General features: G+C 42.7%; 1 protein-coding gene across 2 annotated transcripts in view; it reads left to right on the top strand.

The window, feature by feature from the left end:
• TFEC (transcription factor EC) overlaps positions 1–22,920 on the top strand; it is a 190,099-nt gene that overhangs the window by 9,060 nt on the left and 158,119 nt on the right. The window lies entirely within an intron of this gene.

Genomic DNA, 22,920 nt, shown 5'->3' with positions numbered 1-22,920 from the left:
CCCATTGTTTACCTTTTCTGGTCATTTGGCTGTTCTAACAGGATATGATATTGGCTCAGACCCAGTAAAAATCCTTGTATAAAACTTGGGCTCTTTCTTAGCAAAAATGGGAGCAAATGTGCCTCTTGAGTACATAGGTGGTAAAAGGAATCCTTTGCACACCTGGAGCTCTGGCTTGCAACTTCTGCCTTTTTTGTTTTTGTTTATATAAGATGCTGTGGTGCTGGTAAAAAAACCCAAACCATGGCATCTTTAACGGATGATTCTAAGACATTCAAGTTAAATGTTTTGCTAATCCCTTTTTATTTCTGTATCTGTTTTATTTGGGCTTGTATGCTGGTTTCCAGAAGTGTGTGCATTTTTTTCCAAGTCCAGCTTTTCAGAGTTGAACAAACAGGGCCTATCTCTTTGCATCAATAGGCACACTTTGCATAAGCTGCATGGAAGATTTCCATTTTTAATGGCTTTAATTAGCATTTATGAAAAATCCTGGTTTCCTATGATATAAAGTGACAGATTTAATTTGTTAAGTGGGTAGTAATAAAGTGTGAGTTGATTTGTTTCACTATAGTTTAAAAGGCTCCTGCTCAACAGGGCTTCCATGTTAATTCATTAAGCATGCTTTGGACCTTATGGAGACTCTCTCTCTCTCTTGTAGATTTAATTAACACAAATCTAACTCTCAGGAGATTTAGTGTCCTCTACAAATGTATGTGACAGAGACAGTCATTTAAAATCCATCTATGTCTTTATGTTCATTTAGTCTAAAAGGGAATTATAAATGAAACAAAATTATTGTAATTGCCACAGTAAAGAATGAAGCCCTTAAGGGTAATGCCCAGTACAATGTAAGAAGTTGAGGAAGTAAGAATATGTGCCAGGGCAGGGTTTTTTTAAAAAAACTGTGGATAGTTTCATAGAAAGGGAAAGCAAGAGGTCCTGGTTCTTGGCAGAGTGCCTTACATTGATTTAAAAGCAAAAATGACAGGAGTAGAGGCTAAAGGAATTGAGGTGTCTACCCTACATCTGGGAGTAAGCACCATTGAGCTCAATGAGATTTGCTCCTGAGAACGTGGCCACAAGACTGTGCTATAAATCAGTTAACTGGTTGTAGCATGACATATCCTGGCTTGGCCTAAATGATTTGTTGGTCCGGAAGCCAAACACAACTCACCCAATGATGGGTTATGCCCGGTCAGGGACTTGGCAGCTTCTGTTTATTTATTTGTTCATTCATTTTGCAATACTAGGCATGCAACCAAAACTGGAGGTTTACTGAAGTCCTGGTTGGCCACCATATATTGTTGGTGTGCTGTGTTCGGATAGTGTGGTGTCATCACAAGCTATACTGACCTGTCTAGGCAAAATAAGTGTTCTTTCAGGTACTGGGGTATCAACCTCTGCAAGGTTTTATTGGTTAAAACAGCGCCTTGAACTGGGGCTGGAAATGCACTGGCACGCAGTGCAAGCAAGCAAGGACATAATATGTTCGGAATGCCTGATTCTTGTTCATAATCTCACTGGTGACTTTTGCACCACCTGAACTTCAACTTCAGGTGCAAATACATTCTCCCCCCCTCTCTCCCTCCCTCCCTGCCCCTCCCTCTCTCCCTCTCCCTCTCCCCCCCCCCACAGAGAGAGAGAGAGAGAGAGAGAGAGAGAATCCAGTTGGGAGGTTTCTAGAGCAAAGATCAGTGATGTCAGGTTATCCCCATTCAAAGAGAGCCACAGCTGGGCTACCTTCCTAAGTTTTTGAAATGCACTGTATATCACACAGACCACCTGTGCCTCCAATGACAGTGACAGATCTAGGAGTACCTCAGAGCTTTGAACGTGATCCTTAAGGGGGAGTATAAACTCCTCCAAAACTGGATGAACACCACTTATCTAGACCGAAGAATCACACATATACAGCATCTCTGTCTTGTCTGGATTAAGCCTTAATCTATTGGCTCTCATCCATCCATTACCACAGTCAGGCAACTGTTCAGTCCCGCACACCCGTGGCCACACCTGATGAATATGAAAAGAAGAAACAGAGTTGTGTGCCATCTGCATATTGATGACAATACATTCCAAAACTTGAGGTGACCTCCTAAGTGGTTTTGTGTAGACATTAAGTAGCATGGGAGATAGGATCAATCCCTGTGGAAATCTGTAATGCAAGCTCCACATGGCTGAACACAAATCTCCCAGAACTACCTTCTGGGGTTGATGATCCAAGTAGAAGTGAACCCACCACAATACAGTGCTTCCAACCCTCAACTCAGACAACCATCCAAGAATGATACTGTGACTGATGGTACTAACAGCTGCTGAGAGGTCCAGGAGAACCTGTCCAGAGGCTCAGTCCCCTATCTCTCTCCCAACACAGGTCATCAACAGGGTGACCAAGGTGGTATCAGTGACAACACCAGGGCTGAACACCAATTGAAATGAATTCAGAAAGTCAGTTTCATCCAAGAGCACCCGGATCTGGCTGGCAACCATCTGCTCAGGAGTCTTGACCAGGAAGGGAATGTTTGCCACAAGCCTCTCGTTGTTTACAGGTTCTGAGTCTAGGGAAGACTTCTTTAGAAGCGGCTTCATCACTTCCTTCTCAAGACAGTGAGGTACCACTCAGTCCTGTAATTACATATTTATAACCTCCTTCTCTCTCTCCATTCGATTTTATAAGCCAAGCAGGGCACATGTAGTCACACAAACGTGACCCAGGAACTTGCCCACATCCTTCATCTGTATCAGCTGAAACTCATCCATCAGCATTGGACCAGGCAGCCCCCTGCAATCCCACGATTTTGCTTTTTTGGTCAACATGCTGTCTTATTTATGTTTGAATGAACTGTCAGCTTTTGCCTCCCCCTCCCCACCTTAGCCACGATGCAATCTGGCTGGGCTCTAAGTAAAATAAGAATTAGAAGCACAGGAAGCTGCCTGACACTGTGAGACTATTGGTCCATCTAGCTCAGTATCATCTGCCGGAAGTATCTTTCCAGGGTGGGACAATCTAAGGGTAGGACAATCTAGGCTGCACGTGGGCAACCTGTGACGTACAGGCCACATGCGGACCTTGCAGGCCTACCATACAGCCTGCACAGGTGCCCCAGCTGCAACTTGCCCTCGAGTTTCCTCCACTGAATTTTGCTTCTTGTGTAAAGTGTGCAATTGCAATGGAGAAGAAAGTGCATGAGGAAAGTCATCCCACATGTCTATTCCCTATGTAGATTGTGCTGTTGTCAGCACCAGTGATTTGTAGCCTGCACTTTTAAGATTTCACAGCACTTAAGAAATGTTTATGGTTTGCTATATGAACTTTCATCGGCAATAGCTCACTTCTTGTTAAGTTATTGTCTTGTGTTTCACATATTTATCTTTAACCACTAGATGTCTCTCCTCCTATGTTATTAGAGAATTAAGCTTCCCTTTCTCTCTCTCCACCCCACCCACCACTGCAGTCCCTTTCTTCACACCATTTAAAAAGTGTTCCCCAATTAGGGAACTTGCAAAACCAGGACGGGAGGATTTCCAGCATCCTCATCTACTGTCAAACCCACAGAACTGTCTTTCCATGTGAGGTTCATTTAGTGTGAGATTCCTGTGGATATTTACCAGGAAGCAAGTCCACTGAGTTCAGTGGATCTTCTTTCTAAGTAAGGCTGCATAGGATTTGAGCTCTAGTCAGACTGTCCTGTGTTATTGGTGCCTGCCTAGTCTGCAGAATATAAAAATAGCCACTGCTTTAGACCAGTCCTGCCTGATCTCAGTAATGATGGGCAAAGATCAAGCAAATGTGTGGTTGGTGTCAGCTCTTCAAGCAGGTTGTCAGCATCCTCAAGTTGCACAATCTGAGTTATATCCATCAAAACATGACCAGATGGCACACTGTTACTATCTGCTTTTGACTCTATATTGATTATGGAGTCCAGGTCAGAGTGTATGTGACTGGTTTTATCTGCAAAATATACTGCTAACTCTTCACAAGTGAGTCTTCCTGGATTTCAGGTTTTGTTTCCCTGAGTTCACACCCAGGAGACCCCTCACCACATAATACAGCTCCGCCAGATGACATTGAGCAGGCACAATGGTGCCATAGAAGGAAGATTTCTTTGTTGTCTTCACTGCCAGAGAGCAACCCTGCAAAGGGGTTCTTGTCCAATGATATTCATTGTGAATCTTCTACCACTTGTGCTTCAGCCATCGGCCCTGTTGTTTCATTGCCCTTAGCTCCTCCAAGTGACTTGAAGTTGATACATCTCTGCAGCTGGGTCAAGGACACTTGGGAGCGATACTGCAGACAGCTTGGGCCATGCAACATTCCAAGCAGTGACCAAAACTCTAGTAGAACTGCCAGACAAACCTACAGGAAATTCCCCTAACATTCTTCAGATCCAGAATCCCTCTGGTTCCATCCGCTGTCAAGGGTAGGCTATTAAAACAGGTCCTCCATCCCTACAGAATTAACAGGTAGACTTAAGGTCAAATCTGTCCAAGTGATGATCTATCTATGACAACAGAGGCACATACCACTTCCACATCCATAGAGCAGAATCCCCTATTCCAGAACAGAAGTCGAGGTCCAGTGTGTGTCCTGCTATGGGCCCATGGTTGTTACTGAGGCCATGAACTCCTGAGCCACACCAGACAAGAGCTCCTTGGCATGTCTGTTGTGCCATCCTCCAGAACAACCAGCCTTGAGGTCCTCAACACAGGTGAGATTGTCTCTATGAGGTCGGGCAGAGAAGCTATTGAGCAACAGGATGGATGATACACCAACAGAATCCAAATCTTGTATGAGTCCCAATGCAAGGTACAGACACTTGAACCTGGCCGAATGTTGAGATAGAGTACCTGATCAGGGGGATCAAGTTCCTATAGACTTTTCTGCCCCTGCTACCCCACCTCCGTGCCCCTCAAGCTGTACTGAGAAACCTGGAGGACACATCTGGGTGAGGTGAATGAAGTTTAGCATAAAGGATTCAAGAACATATATTTACATTGAAATGGGGGTGGGAGTGGGGCAGGGGCATTTTAAAAAGTAATATGCAGTGCAATCCTATGCATGTTTACCACAATTTTTTTTTAAAAAAACAAGCTTTTTAAATGTGAAGAAAGAGTTCAAGAAAAAGACTGAAGAGAAAGGAGAAAAATAAACAGTGTTAAATGGACCTTCCTCACAGATAAGTGTGCAGAACTAATTCCCCCCTCCTACATTATAAGAACACAACAAACAAACAAATTCCAATTCCTCATCAAAGCAGAGTTCAAGTGTATTGGTTTCTACTGCACTGTAAAAACAAAAACCCTAATCCTTCATAGAAACATAGAACTTGGGACTGGTGGTGGCTTACGCAAAGTAACATGCTTATTTAAAACTATTGCATGGCTGAATATGAGTTATGTCCCCTGCTGGCCAGCAAACACCATCAAGGGAGTCAAAGGTGTACTAAAGAACGATAAGGAGATTGCAGAGAAGCTAAATGAATTCTTTGCATCTGTCTTCACAGTGGAAGATATAGGGCAGATCCCTGAACCTGAGCTAACATTTGCAGGAAGGGATTCTGAGGAACTGAGACAAATAGTGGTAATGAGAGAGGAAGTTCTAGGCTTAATGGACAATATAAAAACTGACAAATCACCGGGCCCGGATGGCATCCACCCGAGAGTTCTCAAAGAACTGAAATGTGAAATTGCTGATCTGCTAACTAAAATATGTAACTTGTCCCTCGGGTCCTCCTCCGTGCCTGAGGACTGGAAAGTGGCAAATGTAACGCCAATCTTCAAAAAGGGATCCAGAGGGGATCCCGGAAATTACAGGCCAGTTATCTTACTGTGTACAGTTCTGGTCGCCTCATCTCAAAAAGGATATTATAGAGTTGGAAAAGGTTCAGAAGAGGGCAACCAGAATGATCAAGGGGATGGAGCGACTCCCTTACAAGGAAAGGTTGCAGCATTTGGGGTTTTTTAGTTTAGAGAAAAGGCGGATCAGAGGAGACATGATAGAAGTGTATAAAATTATGCATGGCATTGAGAAAGTGGATAGAGAAAAGTTCTTCTCCCTCTCTCATAATACTAGAACTCGTGGACATTCCAAGAAGCTGAATGTTGGAAGATTCAGGACAGACAAAAGGAAGTACTTCTTTACTCAGCACATAGTTAAACTATGGAATTTGCTCCCACAAGATGCAGTAATGGCCACCAGCTTGGACGGCTTTAAAAGAAGATTAGACAAATTCATGGAGGACAGGGCTATCAATGGCTACTAGCTGTGATGGCTGTGCTGTGCCACCCTAGTCAGAGGCAGCATGCTTCTGAAAACCAGTTGCCGGAAGCCTCAGGAGGGGAGAGTGTTCTTGCACTCGGGTCCTGCTTGCGGGCTTCCCCCAGGCACCTGGTTGGCCACTGTGAGAACAGGATGCTGGACTAGATGGGCCACTGGCCTGATCCAGCAGGCTCTTCTTATGTTCTTATGTTCTTACATCTCATTTTCAGTTGTTTTTGTTGGAATCATGGCCTTTATTGTCACATTGAATCCCGCTGGTGGCAGTGGTACACCATGAAACTACTAGAGGTTGCAACTTCCACTTACTGTTGACCATTGTTCCAGGGTTGTGTGTTAGAGCTGTGGACTAAACGGTCATTTAAAGGGCTCTCTTTGTGTTCTGTCTCTGTCTCTGGGAAAGGAACTGCTCATGTACACAGTGCAAACTTTTTGCCCACTGCACTGAGAATTGGACACATGTTGCTAGAGCTTTGCCAAATTGATGCTCATCAGTGTGTTTTAGGAATTTTTCTGCATTTCCTGGCTATAGGAGATGTGTAGTCTAGTAGAATAGCAGCACTTTCATCTGGAATGTGTGGTTAAAACTCTATTTAAAGTATCTGTAGTCTTTCAAAACAGAAAAGGTATTGTGATTTTGGATGTAGCTCAGCTTGCACGTATTAATTTCTTTAAAGGATTGCTTTGTTTCCACGATTTTAGGCTTTTTTTGTAGGTGGGTTTATAGTTGGGGTAGACTAGCAAGGCTGAAATTGATATTTGTGATCATTCTGGATTCCCCCTTTTTCTTTTTCTTTTCAAGGTCTATTAAAACTCAAATTAAACAAAACTCCTGCTGTTAAACTTGGATTACTATGAAAGGTCTATGTAACTATAGCATAGCCTTTGAAAGCAATACAATTAGGTGGGTAAAAAAACTTGGTAAGACACGCTTTTAAAAAATATATCTTTTTTTCCTATAAGGATTACCGCCTCCTCCAGATTGTTTTAATGCTTTGATTGCTTAAATATTTCCAAAGAAGAAAGCATACATGACTTTAATAGCTTTCTAAATTGGGATGCCTATATATCTTAGCCAGGCAGTGGATTAAATTATTGTGTTCATTTTGTGTACCTCTTTCTTAATCTTCCAGATAAAATGAACTCTGGAGAGAAAGTCATTAATCATGATATCTTAATACCACACACTTCAAAAAAGGTACATGTCCTTGCAGATTATTCAGTTACTGCATCTGAAGCTGATGTGTGAAACACTAAGGACATCTAGTGGAGAAAGAGCAACAGGAAAAGAGATCAGTTTCTGAAAATGTTTTTTTTTTAATCTTCCCCTCCTTACATTCCTGTTTTCATGACCATATGCCAATTTGCTTTGTGACTGAAAAGAAACTGTCCTGAAATGAGAGGTGATTTGTTTGTGCTAGCAAAATGGTTGCTCTGACAAGGTGGACCCTGGGGTCCTCCAGATGTTGTTGGGCCACAGCTCCCATCCTCTCTGACCGCCCATTTGCCACAGTGTCTCTGGCTGATGGGATTTGGAATCCAACAACATCTGAAGGGCCAAAGGTACTCCACCTCTCTTTTAACAATTCTTAAAGCCATCGGGGTCACATCCACACCATACATTCAGAGCACATATAGAGTACCTGGCTTCTCCCAAAGAATTCTGTGACCAGTACTTTGTTAATGGTGTTGGGAATTGTTATGGGTGTCTGTCAGGGGTAAACTACAGTTTCTAGGATTCTTTGGAGGAAGCAATGTGCTTTAAATGTATTGTATGGATGTGACTTAAGTCTGTGTACATAGGGCCACTGTCAGCACCTGGCATCTTTAGTGGATGCCAGAGCCTCAGTTCCTGGCAGAGTCCACTACTGATTCCTGCCCTTAATTTTTCTTTCAGCCCAACAATCTGAACAGAGCCAGGGAGCTGGATCTAGCTACCCTTTTAATTTCTCACAATGCCCTTGGCCTCACATTGCTCTGGCACATTGTGGGAAATTTAAAAGGGTGTCTGGACACAGTTCTCCACTGCATGGAGATATATCACCACAGCTAGGTAAACCCCACTAGGACCCAGTGACAGAGAAGAAGACCAATCAGGGAACACTTTAGTTGAGGTCCCTCAAATCTGAAGCCATCTCTGTCTGCCTTTGTTGTAAAAACAAATCTATAGCTTGTGTTAAGGCAAGACTATTAAAGAAAGTTGGTCACAGTAATCGATGTCTTACTTATATCCAGACTGGACTACTATAATGCACTCTGCGACAGCTGCCTCTGAAAAGTGCTTGGAAACTAAGTGTACACAATGCAACTTTCAGGCTGTTGATGAGAGTCTGCCATTTGTACCACCTGCATATATAATACCAATTTTATAATTAGATTTATCTTCTGCTTCGCTCAATTCATATGTCAACTTTTAAATTCCAAAGGAGGCATCACCATCTTATACAGAAATTCCATCTCCTTCACCAGTAGAGTTTGCATTTGGTTGCATCACTGAAAACTATTGCCCATCACCTATTGCTCATCCCATTGCCCAACAGCCTCCCTGCCACAGCTGGCTAAGGTGATCTCAGAGGTGGTGCTGGAGTACTCCCAGACAATAGTACCAATATATTTCAATTTCCACACTGAGCCCACCTTGTTAGGGCCAGTTCAGAACTTATGGCCTCCATGATAACCATGGGGCTGTCTCAGTGCATCGTTGGTCCAACACATGGTGCAGATCATATCCTTGGCCTGGTTTTTGCTATCAAGCAGGCTGGTTTGGGTTCTGTGGTAGGTGGTGTTATACTTATAGCCTGGTCATGGATGAACCATTTCCTGGTGAGGTTTGATCTGATGTTTACAGTTCTCCACTGTAGGAATGGGAGACGAATTAGTATAGTCCACCCATGGACTCCATAATTCCTCCATAATTCAGGAATCATAGGGATTCCTGAATGTTCTGGGGGATTTTCTGACTAGCATGTCTGAGGCTCCTGTTGAGGCTCTGGTTTCACTATAAAATGGTGAAATGGAAAGACAACCAACAAGATTATTCCTAAGTGCTCTGTTTGACACTGCAGAGCCCAAAATGCACCCTGGTTCTCTAGCGAGGTACACATGATGAAGCAAGTTGGGCAATGGCTGATTCATAAGTGGTGCAAATCTCATAGTGAAGCTGGTCTAATATCACAAAGTTGTGCCTACCATGTGGCATTGATGGTGGTGAAGAAAAACTACTTCTCCTCCGCCATTGCATCTATGAGAAGATGTTCAGCAGAGTTTTTCCAGAGTGATTAAGAGATTTGAGATCTCTGGGTCACAGTCTGGAACATCTGAATCTTCAACTGTGACAAGTTAGCAAGGAACTTCAAGAATAAAATCACTCACCTCTGCTCCAATTTTGATGCTACTCTCTACAATTTCAGAGGGGGTGTCCTGTTATTTGGTATCACCTTCAGTTATTATGGCCTGAGAATGCAAGCAAGAAGTTTGAAAGAGTGCAGCCAGATGTTTGCTCTCCCAGTTGAGAGGGGGAAATCTCTGAACCCCAGGTCTTGGCTTGCCAGAGGTCCCAATTCAGCCTCTGAGCCTCCCAATTTAGCCTCTGAGCCCATTTTCCCCAAAACATGCATGCATGCCCCACCTACCTCTCTCGCCCCTGAGAAGTGTGCTGTGCGCACATGCCTGCCATCAACTAAGATGGCAGTGGGGGCTTCCCTAAGGGGCTGATGCCCCCACTGCCATCTTGGTTGATGGCAGTAATGTGCACACATACCTGCCATCAACCAAGATGGTGGTGGGAGCGTCCCTAAGTGGCTGACACCCATCACCCACTTGATTGATGGCAGGAAGGCATGCTATGCACACACGTCATTCATGTGACATGATGTGAGATGAGGTAGGTGGGATGCATGGGTGGGTGCCAAGGACATGGGGCAGGCTGGTGCCAAAGGGCCCAGTCAAGCCTGGTGCTGGCCCTGGATAGAGCCTTCTCTGTGGTTGCATGCTGGCTGTAGAACTCCCCCTGGAGGCACCTGTTTTTTTCCAAGACTTTGGGTGGATTTGGTTACCCTGCTCTGGATCAGCGGGTTGTGTTTTTTTTTATAGAGCCCATTTATTAAACTTACATTTTTAAAATCTTCAGTTTTAAAACACTGTTTTATTTTGAATGATGGGTTGTTGTTTTGAGTGATTGTTGAGCAAACTGCTTTGTGACCATGTATGGTGAAAAGTGGTCTACAAAGTCTATCAAAAGCCTGAGGAAAAAACTAAGCTTCTACCTGGAACTGTGAATATGCCGGCGAAGGCGCCAAGTGGATTTTATTGGGAAAAGTGTTCCACAACCATGGAGCCACAACCAAAAAGACCCTCTCCTTTGTTATTACTCTCCAAGCCTCCCTCAAAGGAGGGACACAGAGAAGCGCCTCTGATGAAGATCTAACGGACCAGGCACATTCAGAAGTGCAAATTCTATAAAATAATTTTTGAATTAGTAATGAAGCTCAAATAAATACAGCATGTAATCATTTTGCTCAGCATCCATTAATATTGATAACTTGAGATGTTATTCACACTGTCAGCCAATGTAGACTCCCTTTCCAAACCATTTGTGCCAAAGGCCCTGACAGGCCTTGTTCACAATTTGCATAGTATTGAAAGGCCGAGATGGGAGAAGGAGATAACTTGTTTAATGAATCTATCAGAAAGTGTGAAGGAATGCAAAATAAACAAATCAGCCAGATGAATGCTAATTATCTATCAGCACCATCTTGAAACATCCAATATTCAGAACAAATCAGTCATGTCACTGACCATTTATTCTACTTTTCACCCATCAGCCCTACAGAACTGATACGCGTAGCTCCTAAATAAATATTATTTTAGTTTAATTGGATTGAGATTTACTAATGCAAATTCTGATATCTGTAATTCTGTCTCTTCACTTTTTATGGTAATAACCCTCTAATGGCTTAAGCCTACGAAGGGGGGAAAACATACACACATACTGAAGATTTTTAACTAGCGGCTTTACAGGGGGCAGAAAGGAGCAGAGAAGATTTAGTGGTGAAAAGAGCAAATAAATAGGTGCTCCAAGATTAAAAAGAGTGTAGAAATTGCGTGCTGAGCTGTTGAAAGACCTCTCTGTGTTTAAAGAAAAATATTGTTTGGTGCTTTCACCAGTGCATGATCAAAATAAGAGGTACAAATTAGTTCATGGCTGCTGAAGCTACAAAACATCATGCAGAGAGCTGTCTTTGGGAACGTTTTAATGAGGAGAAGAGGTCATCAGACTGTGACATTGCTTTTCAGAATTCTTCAAGAACAACACAGACTTCCTGTTCCAAATGTGGTAAAGAATAAAACAACCTTAGTAGTAATCGTACAACTTTTGAACTGTGTTCCTTGGAAATACAGTACAGTGCTCATTTTGTAGCTTTAGTTAGCTATCTCAAAGGCACGCTGCCATATTTTTCCATGTGCCCTTATTTCAAAAGTACAGTGGAACGACAGAGTTCCGACGAGGGCTATATTTATAAAAATAAAGTTTTATTCAGTTCTTCTGAAAGTGATTTTAATGTTTTTCATTGCTCTTGGTGAGATGGTACATGGTGGTTCTCTTCATTAACATTTACCGTTGGTGCAAAAAATAATATAAAATAATATATATCCAGGATTACCACATGCCATTTGAAAGGAAAGCCAAAATGACTTTGAAATTAAATTCATTACAATTTTAGTTTTATAGCATTTCAAAAATGTGATTTAACAAAAAAAGTATGTGGAGCTAGTGGCGTTCTAAATGGCCCCCACCCCATCCCACCGTTCCCAAAGAGAATGTCATTATTCATATAGGGAATGCATTGCATATACTGACAGACAATCAGATGTACGTAATAAGCAGGGTATTCTAATTATTACTATTACTAATTAGATTACTATAGGGTAATCTAATTATAACATTAAAATAATAATAACAACAATAATAACAATACAACATGCAGAGTAGTTTTGCAAACACAAGGCGCTTAGTAGTTTGCAAAGAACATTAATAAATCAAGTATTTCTCACTCTGGCTTTGGGTGGCAGGACAGCTTGCCTACATGCAATGGCTGCATGAGTGAAGCCTATACTGGTATTCTAAATGATAGTAATGGCAAATGTTGCTGATACATAGGTGTCTTTGTATTTGGGAACACACCTGTATTGAAGCTTGGCTCAGAGTACTCCTGCCAATCTAGGATGATAAAGTATAAGATTATTTTGAGAGTTAGAAAATGTAGGTTGCATAATGTGAGAACTTCTGTTGCAAGCTATTGATCACCATGGACATAATTCTGTGTAGCATCTGGTGGGGGCAAAGAGTGCCACATCTGGGGGAGGTGGAAATCCTGGTGATGGTCTAGAGGCCATATGGCAATTGAGTGGGGTGTATTCAATGGGGCTTACTCAAACAGGGAAGCGTGCACAGAACTGCAGCATCAAGTGATAAGGAATTTCATTCACTCAACTCAAAATTCAGAATCATGCTGTGCTGCAACTGTTTATACTTTTATGGTTATTGGATTTTAAAGGGATTTATTTCTTGTTGTGAGCTGCCTTGGTTTACAATTGGCAATCCTACCTCACAGGGTTGTTGGGAAGACTCCATATACACACACACACTGGAGATGTAAAAATACATAGACCCCATATAATAGTTTATTGTCCAAATGAGTTGGTCATTGCAGAACATTTTTTAAAAAAAATAAAATCAGTATTAGTTTCCTACATAATAAAAGCAGTGATATCTATGTAAACCCTGCCTAATTGCTTCAAAAATAGGATTGGAGAGGGAGAGAAAGATTTACAACACAAACATTTCTTTACTATGTTCACTCAAAAGTCCCATTAATTCACAGCACAATCCTAACCATGTCTACTCAAAAGTAAGTCCTATTGAATTCAATGGGGTTTACTCCAGGTATGTGGGATTAGCATTGCAGCTTTACTCCCAGAAAAGCAAGTATTGGATTAAAGCTTCATATTGGGAAGGTTTTCAAAACACTGCCATCTTCAACAGCCCAGGAAAATGTAAACTTGTTTGACTCATGAACACAAGAGAGAAAAAGACTTTTGGTACTGGTGAAAGTTATATACTTACTCAGTTTATGAGACTTTCAGATAAACAGGGGGAAAATAGTTTTCTTCCTTTGCAATCGAGTCTGGAGGCCCAGAAATCTCTTGTCAATCACAACCCTGACTTCACTTATTGGCTACAAACCTGAAAGGGCGGGGTTAGAGCAGTCAGCTCAGACATCATTTCATGGAAGTTGTGGGGGGATGGCTGATGTTTTGGTGTATATCTCAAGAACCAGACCACCTAGAAACTTTTTTTTAATGAAAGCTGGGAGTCTGGGGATTAAGCTGACTCACTCGGAGACCCACAGATGACCCCCAAAATCCGGAGTCTCCAGCCGAAAACTGAACATCTGGCAACCCTACTTGGAATAACTCCTATTCTTCTTCTGTAAGATACCAAAAAGATAACTAAAGTAAATTTTCTTTGAAAGCAAATGGACTGTACTTAAAGATTAGACCTCTGAGACCTGAAAAGTTGCTGTATGTAATACTCTGAGCTTGCAAGAACATAGGAACATACAGAGTCAGACCATTGGTCCATCTAGCTTAGTATTGCCTACAGTGACAGGCAGTGGATCTCCAGGATTTCAGATAGGTTTCTCTCCTAGGAGATGCCAGGGATTGAACCTGAGACCTTCTTCATGTGAGGCAGATGCTCTGCCACTCAGCTACGGCGATTACCCGAGGGCTGACATACAAATAAATATTCTATTTCTGCAATTGGTGTGAAACTGATTGCCATATTTAAGACTAGCTACTAGCTAGGAATCTTCTCCCATCCTAGACTGCTTGGTAAAGGATTTATTTATTTTATTTATTTATTTATTAGATTTATTAGTCGCCCATCTGGCTGGTTGTCCAGCCACTCTGGGTGATGTACAGAATAAAAACATACAAATACATTAAAACATTAAAATCTCAACAGTAGTAATAAACCTAACCCACCCCAAAAGCCTGTCTGAAGAGCCAGGTCTTCAAGGCCCAGCAAAAGCTCATCATAGCGGGGGCATGACAGAGATCATTTGGGAGGGAATTCCACAGAATGAATTTCTTACTTCCATTGGAGTGGATAGTTCTGCCTCCTTGCTTGACTATAGACTCATATAGCTGATTGTAAAAATATGTCTTTCCTTCACTGAAGAGTAATCCAATAAAAGACAAAAAGGATATATCACAATGCAAAATCCAGAGGCAAACACTCATATTGGAATCTGCTTATCAAGTCTAACAAGATAGGTTAGTAAGTAATTTCAAATTAAAATGTGCAGGTGAGAAAGTCAGCCAAGTGCAGGTGTTGTTGCAACCTTGTAATGAGAAAAACCACAAGGTAGAATTCTTCCTTCTGCCTGCACAACTTTTAAAGATACAGAAGACCTCTTGGAGGCCGGGTCTGGCAACCAAGAGGTCTTCTGTATCTTTAAAAGTTGTGCAAGGGGAAGGGAGAATTCCACCTTTTGGTTTTTCTCATTACAGGGTTGCAACAACACCTGCACTTGGCTGACTTTCTCTTCTCCTAAAAATACAGAATCATTCTCAGGCCAAGAACCTGGCAACCCTAGAATCAGATGTTGGACTAGATGGGCCTTTGGCCTGCTTCAGCAGGCTTTTCTACTGTGGTGATTATAAGATGTATTGTTTATGCAAAGGATACCTGTTGTGGAATTTCCTTACTAAATGAAAATAGAGGTTCCTCATTGGTGAGGCAGGTTCACCTGTGCATGCTCATGCCATTTGTTTTTGAGGCTTGTAGTTCCTAATCTTGTCTCATCTGCTCAAGTCTGAGAGGAGGCTATGTTTGTGAGGAGGAGTTGGTGGTGCTAACTGTTAAACCCCTTAGGCTGCATCACACTTTGATTGGGTAGAATACTGCGGGCACATTTCCTTCTCAGTAACCTAATTGGCAAGAGCCTCCTTGTCTTTATTATACAGCCATGAGAGTGGCTGTATACTATAGCCAGAATGGATTTTTTCTCATTCCGCAATGTTAAATGGAAAATACCCCACATGCCATTCTGCTGCTTCCCATAAACTCATTTCAAAGAAAAACCTCACAAAACTTATAGTCCTTAACTCAGAAACGCTTGCTTAACAACCCTCTAAGTTTTCATGGCAATACATGAAACACTCAGAGAGAATTGAGAGTTCAAAGTGTAAAGCAAGAGAAAAAAATCTAGACCCTCTGTTGGACTTTTTTCTGTCAACGGTCTCATAATTGGTTGAAATTAATTGAAAATCAGCCATGTTTACAAAGTACCTGTGATCCTATTATTGACCTTGCCACATACTCTGACCTTCATCTTCTGCAGTTTAAAACTTTAAAAAATGCCTGGCTGATTTTTAATTAATTTAAGAAATTTAACATTGGAGTCAATGATAAGCACAGGCATGCTCAGTAACAACCAGTTGTCCCTGTTCTAAAAGCCAGACTCACAGCTGTTTGGCTTGACTAATCAGGGACCCACACCCATGCCAGACTTTTATTCCACTTTCAACAGTCATGGCTTCTCCCAAATAATTCTAGGAAATGTAGTTTGTGAAAGGTGCTGAGAGTTGTGAGGAGACTCCTATTCCCCTGACAGAACTCCAGTGGCCAGAGGGGTTTAACAGACAGCCCCTCTTCTAAGGATTGCAGCTCTAGTAACTCTCAGCACCCTTCACAAACTACACTTCCCAGGATTCTTTGGGGAAGCTATGACCATCTAAAGTGAAATAAAGGTCTGGTGTGGATATGACCAGTGGCAGCTTTGGTTTACATTTGTTTGGGAGACTACATGTGCCTGCTGTAGAATGAAAAGGTGGGGGAAACACTGATAAACAATGATACTGTTCACTGTGTTTTCCTGTTGAAAAGGAAAGGGGCTTTCCCTTTGCCCAGTGCCCACTCACACAATCTCCTCCCCTCCCTTCCCCTCCTCCTACCCCCTCTTCTCCACCTTCCTCTGTCCTCTACCCTTTCTCCCTTTCTCCCTCCCTTCCCCCTGCTCCCCCCTATTGCTCTACTGCTCCCCCTATTGGTCAGGTTCACCAATAGTAAGCATGACTGTGCAGGAGTAAATCCTCAAAAAGCATGCAAATGATCAAACCTGCCCTCCCCTCCTCCTCCTCCCTCCTGTCTCCTCCCTCTTCCCCTTCTCTCCCCCTTCTTTGCCCTTCCTGCTCCCTTCCTCTCCCCCTTCCCCTCTCCTCCCTTCTTTCCTACCCTCTCTCCTCCTCCCTTCTCCCCCATGGTCAGTTTTACCTATCCTAAGCATGATTGCATGGGAATAAATCCTACTGAACTCAATACACATGCAAATGATCTCCCCTCCCCCTCTCCCTCTCTCCTCTCCTTCCCTCTCTATCATTCCCTCGCCCTCATTCCCCTCCCCTCCCCTCCCTTCTTCCTCCCCTCCCCTCTTCCTCCCCTCCCCTCTTCCTTCTTCCTTTCCCTCTCTAGCCCTCCCTCCCTCCCTGTGGTCAGTTTCATCTATCCTAAGCATGATTGCACGGGAGTAAATCCCACTGAACTCAATAAGCATGCAAATGATCAAACCTGCCCTCCTCCTCCCCTCCCCCTCCTCACTGCCCTTCCTCCACCCCTCCCTCCTCCTCCTCTTCCCCTGCCCTCCCACCACCTCCCCTCCTTTTTTCCAGTGGTCAGTTTTACCTATCGTAAGCATGATTGCAGGGGTGTAAATCCCATTGAATACAATAAGCATGCAAATCGTCAATCCATTCTCAGCAAACTTGCACAGGTTCCCATTTCTTACCTCGCAGATTAAAAAGCAGAGAAATTCGCTAACAGGAAAAAAAAACCTTGTGGGTTAACAGTGTACCTATAGCCAACAGATATTTCTATCAAACATTAAAAAGCAGGGAAATTGGGCAGCTACAGTGAATGCAGCAGGAGAACAGGAGACCTGACCTGACCAATACCTGAGATATTGTACTGCCCTACAAATTTGTCAAAATGCAAACACCACTTGGGTTGGTCTTTCACAGTCCAATCCACTCCTGTGTAGCTTGGAAGAATTTGGTAACGTGTCTCTGAGCATATGGTGAATGGTGGCAACACCTGCAATCAGCCCAAATAACAGAAACAAGACATGTGCTGTGCTGATCTTGTTTTAGCAGGAAGGAAGTAACAATATGAAGACAGTTGATATAGTTCAGATAGTCACTTGAAATATGTCGGATTTACTTTGCAATTTTAGTGAAGTTTCCTATAGTAAATCATTTTCTTTCCCTTCTGTTTCTATGAATATGTGAAGTACAGCAACACTGCAGCATTTATACTAAGAAACTCCCAAAGCAATTGTGGAATAATGGTGCTGACTATTCTGAAGAACAGTCTCCAATGGACACAAGGAGTGTCTCAGAAGATAAAACAGTGGGAGGTGAATTATATTCTAGCACATTTCTAGATGTGCTCTGTTTTTAATTGACCATGCACACTCTTCCTTCAGTGGAGTGGTTTAAGCATAGCAGGCTGGAACAGATGCATTTTAGGCAGGCCAAATTTGATTTTTTGGAACAGTTAGATTCATTGCTTAAGTAGCAACATATTGTAATCAGTCTGATTTTACAGCAAATTGCAGTTTCAGATCCAGCTACTAATGCACTCAAAATAGAAATAGAACATAACCTCCATTTTGAAACACAAAAGGCTGTTTTCATCATCATATGATATTGACCAATGAAAAGGCTTTGAAATTAATAAAAATAAATTTGTTACCATATTCTTCCCAGCTACACAGAAAGTGGATTGGACTATGAAAGACCAACCCAAATGGTGTTTGCATTTTGACAAATTTGTAGGGCAGCACAATATCTCAGAGACGTGGTCAGGTTTCCTCCTCCCCTGGTGCATTCACTATAGCTGCCCAATTTCCCTGCTTTTTAAAGTTTGATAGAAATATCTATTGGCTATATGTACATTCTTAAACCGCAAGGGTTTTTTTGCCTATTGGTCAATTTCCCTGCTTTTTAGCTCGAGAAGTAAGAAATGGGATCCTGTGCAAGTTTGCTGAGAATGGATTGATCATTTGCATGCTTATTGAGTTCAGTGGGATTTATTCCCCTGCAATCATGCTTAGGATAGGTGAAACTGACCACAGGGGATGGGGAGGGGAGGAGGGGAATGGGAGCAGGCAGGAGAAGGAGGAGGAGGGGAGGTTTGATCATTTGCATGTTTATTGAGTTGAGTGGAATTTCCTCCCATGCAATCATGCTTAGGATAGGTAAAACTGACCATGGGAAGGGAAGCCTGGAGTGGGCAGGGGAGGAGAGAAAGAAGGGAGGAGGAAGGGAGAGAAGAGGGGAATGAGGGGAAAGGCAGATCTGATCATTTGCATGCTTATTGAGTTCAATGGGATTTACTCCCCTGCAATAGATAGATAGATAGACAGACAGACAGACAGATAGATAGATAATGGCTAGGATAGGTAAGACTGACCATGGGGAAGGAGGAGGGGGAAGGGAGAGTAGAGGGAAGGAAGAAGGGGGAGAGGGGAGCAGAAGGAGTGGGAGGGGGAAGGAGGGGATTGGAAGGGGAGGGGTAAAAGAAGGGGGAGGGAAGGGGCAAAAGGGAGGTGATAGGAGGGAGGAGGAGGGGAGGGCAGATTTGATCATTTGCATACTTATTGCGTTCAATAGGATTTGCTCCCAAGCAATCATGCTTGAAAATGAAATGGACTGCCTTCAAGTCAATTCTGACTTATGGTGACCCTATGAATAGGGTTTTCATGGTAAGCAGTATTCAGAGGTGGTTTACCATTGCCCTCCTCTGAGGCTGAGAGGCAGTGACTGGCCCAAGGACACCCAGTGAGTTTCATGGCTTTGTGGGGATTTGAACCCTTGTCTCCCAGGTTGTAGTCCTAGGATAGGTAAAACTGACCATGGGGGAAGAGGGGGGGAGGGCAGAGGGGATTGGAAGGAGGAGGAGGAGGAGGGGGAAGGAGAGGATTGGAAGGGGAGGGGGGAGGGGAAGGGAGGGGTGAAAGAAGGGAGAGGGAAGGGGCAAGAGAGAGGCGACAGGAGGGAGGAGGAGGGGACAGCAGGTTTGATCATTTGCATACTTTTTGAGTTCAGTGGGATTTACTCCTGTGCAATCATGCTTAGGATAGGTGAAACTGATCTGGGGGAGGAGGAGGAGGGCAGGAAAGGGATGGGAGGGGGAGGGTGGAGATTGGGTGGGTGTGCACTGGGTCATGGGGAAGCCCCTTTCCTTTCCAAAAGGAAAACATTGTCAACGGTATCATTCTTTTTTAGGGTTTCCCCCACCTTTTTATTCTACAGAAGGCACATGTAGCCTCCCACCTAAATAAAACCAAAGCTGTCCCTGGCCACATCCACACCAGACTGTTATTTCACTTTAGACAGTCATGGCTTCTACAAAAGAATCCTGGGAAGTGTAATTAGTGAAGGGTGCTGAGAGTTGCTAGGAGATGCCCTGTTTAACTCACAGAGCTTCAATCAGAGCGGTTGACTTGTAAACCACTCTCGCTACTGGAGCTTTGTCAGGGGAATAGGAGTTTCCTCTCAGCACCCTTCACAAACTACACTCCCAGGATTCTTTGGGGGAAGCCATGACTGTCTCAAGTGAAATAAAGGTCTGGTGTGGGTGTGGCCCACTGATTAGGCAAGCCCAGCAGCTGGAAATATGGCTTTTAGAACACTGACAGTTGGTTCTTATTGAGAATGCCCAACGTTATCATTGAGTTCAAGCCAAAATTTCTTTAATTAAAAATCAGCCAGGCATTTTAAAAACGTTTAAACTGCAGAAGATGAAGGTCAGAGTATGGGGCAAGGTCATTAATAGGATTACAGATATTCTGTGAACATGGCTGATTTTTAAAGTCCAAAAGGGCTCTGGTTTCTCTTTCTCTCTTTTTACACTTTGAACTCTCGATCCTCTCTGACTGTTTCGTGTATCACCATGAAAATTTAGAGGGTTGTTAAGCAAGCTTTTCTGAGTTCAAGACTATAACTTTTTGTAAGGTTTTGTTTTGAAATGAGCTTATGGGAAGGATCAGAATGGCATGGGGATATTTTCAATTTAACATTGTGGAATGCGAAAAAACCATGCTGACTATAGTATACAGCCACTCTTGTGGCTGTATAATTTTCCTGTCCTTTGATAATAAATGCTATTGGATTTTTTAAATAGCTTTGTTAAAACAAGGTGTTGAACTGTGTCATGATGAGCCATCCCTGAATACTATCTTTTCATTTTTTGCGTGTGATGCAGGTCTATGTAATGAGTAGGACTCACATATTATGGCCATCTTGTTGAGTAGGTGCCATGTAGCGTTTACCATGTGGTGGCTGCAACATAAAAAAGTGTGTGCGTGTGTGCATGTGTTTTAAAAAATTCAAACGTATAGTCTGCTTTTAAGGGCAGGATGTGGAATAGAAGATGGCTCCCAATAGGTAGGGACACCTAAGTGTCAAACAGCCCAGGCATAAAGTGGTTGGAGGAAGGCTGCAGAGTAGGCAATAAACCAACCAGGAGAAAAAGAAGCTGGCTTAAGTCAGGGCTGGGGAGCTTGTGATCCTCCTGATGTTGTTGGACTGTATCTTCCACCATCCCTTACTGTTGGCCATGCTGCTTGCAGCTGATGGAAGTTGGAGTCCAACAACAGAAGTTCCCTATCCTTGGTTTAGGATGATGGCTGAAAATATTTGGGCAAGAAGTGGACAATGAGAGGGAGCTCTCAAGAAACTTCACAGTACCACAGTGGAAAAGCCACCTCTGGCTTGGATGAGATTGACTCAGAAATAAAGGAGAGCTTTTAAAAATAAATAAATACATCTGGAAATTCCCCAGCTTATGTCCAAATCAATCCAAATTTGGAGTGGTCTGCCCCGCTTCCCATGAGCCCTGGATTTCCTCTCTCACACTCATCCATCCATCCATCTTTCAGTGTTATAAGTTAAATACATCCCATTTACCCCTAGGGATGGGTGAATCTGTCAAATTTGGTTTCTTCCAGTTTCTCACATTTCTATCCTAAAGTTCAGTTCTCTACATTAGTGTGACTTTCTCCTAATATACACATTTTTTGTGAAGCAGTTTTGCCTAATATAATGCATTTCTATGTTATTTTCACTAATATATGTATTTTTATGCACACTTTACCTTAATGTGTGCATTTTATATATATTACTTCAGTAGAGAACTGCACTGAAAAATTCAGAGAATTGTAAATTTTGAAGGATGTTTGTGTTTCGGTTTATGTATTGTTTCGGAAAGTGCGAATTAGGTAGGTTCACCTTTAAGTGTGAACTGAACTGACTTTCTCCCCCATCCCTGCTCATTCCCAGTTCCTCAAAAAACTTTCTCCCTTTCTCTTAAGCTGTACTTGCCTGGCTGACACAGTCAATGGCAGCAAACAACAGTGAAATTCTCTCCCTCTCTAGCACCTGCCATGCTTCACAGGAGCAGATGAGAATGTAAGACCTTGGTAGACCTTAGGAAATATAATTTCCCTACAGGCTACTCCCCAGAAAGGGGAGAGAAAGAGGTCTCACCCAGTCTTCCTTCTCTGTGTGGTTGTTTGCCACTGCTGGACCCGCCAAACAGGTAAATGGAGTTTAAAGTGATGGGGGGGCAGATTGGATGATCAGTGGCAAGGAAGGAAGGAAGAGGGTTTTTTTGCATTGAGATCCAGGGATTGTGGGCACCCAAGACTCAGCAGTACAAGTCTCTGTCATCCCTAAATTTCACATAGTGATTTAAACTAAGCAGCCATTATCTTTTGCTGCAGGTTTCCAGCAACATCTTTAATGCCCTACTTGTTGACAAAATGGAGTATTTGTTTTTTCTTGCCAGTTTTAAAAAAAGAATACATTTTAAGGTCATTTGAACAGGCCTTTAACTTGTAAGGTCGCTGCCTGTACCAATCCTGTGTGAGTGTGGGGTGTTTTTTTTAACAAAAAAATTGTTTTAGCCCACTCTAACGCAAAAATTAGAAATAAATAATAGAGAATGGTCAATAATAGAGGATGGGCCTTTCAAGGACTGCTTATGTCCTGTTTCCAGGAGGGTAAATTTTAACAATGCAATACATGTGGGGATTTTGGCTGTGGCTTTGTGCTATCTGATATTCTTTTAAAGAATAGACTGGATTTGTTTCTTGTTTTTCAAGATGCTGTTACCATTGTGACCATTGTGGTTGCTTTGTCTCAACAATATCTGCAGAGACACTGGTATTGCACACATCGGGGGAGGGGGGGAATCAGTGCCATACATGGCAACCACACACCAATAATTGCTGGACCTCTGCAGTGTCGGTGTAATTGTATTAAAAAGAAAGGAAATCCTTTCTGCAAAAATTCTTCCAGAGGCCTGAAAAACTGTTCTACTCAAATTAAAGAGCTGAGTGTGATGATCTTGCCCCCTAGTGGTTTGCAAAGATGATAATTGGTATACCACAGTTAATTATTGGCTCTAGAGCGTTTCAGTCTATGGGTGGGAAGTTTAAAACTCAGCAGGTTCAATTGCCTCTGAAATTAAAACAACACTTTTCAAATCAAAAGGCCTGATTTATATTGGCACA

The sequence above is a fragment of the Rhineura floridana genome, chromosome 8 (genome assembly GCF_030035675.1).
Source record: "Rhineura floridana isolate rRhiFlo1 chromosome 8, rRhiFlo1.hap2, whole genome shotgun sequence".
Lineage (NCBI taxonomy): Eukaryota > Metazoa > Chordata > Lepidosauria > Squamata > Rhineuridae > Rhineura > Rhineura floridana.
Note: the sequence above shows the minus strand (reverse complement) of the source record. Positions and strands in the feature narration are given on the sequence as shown.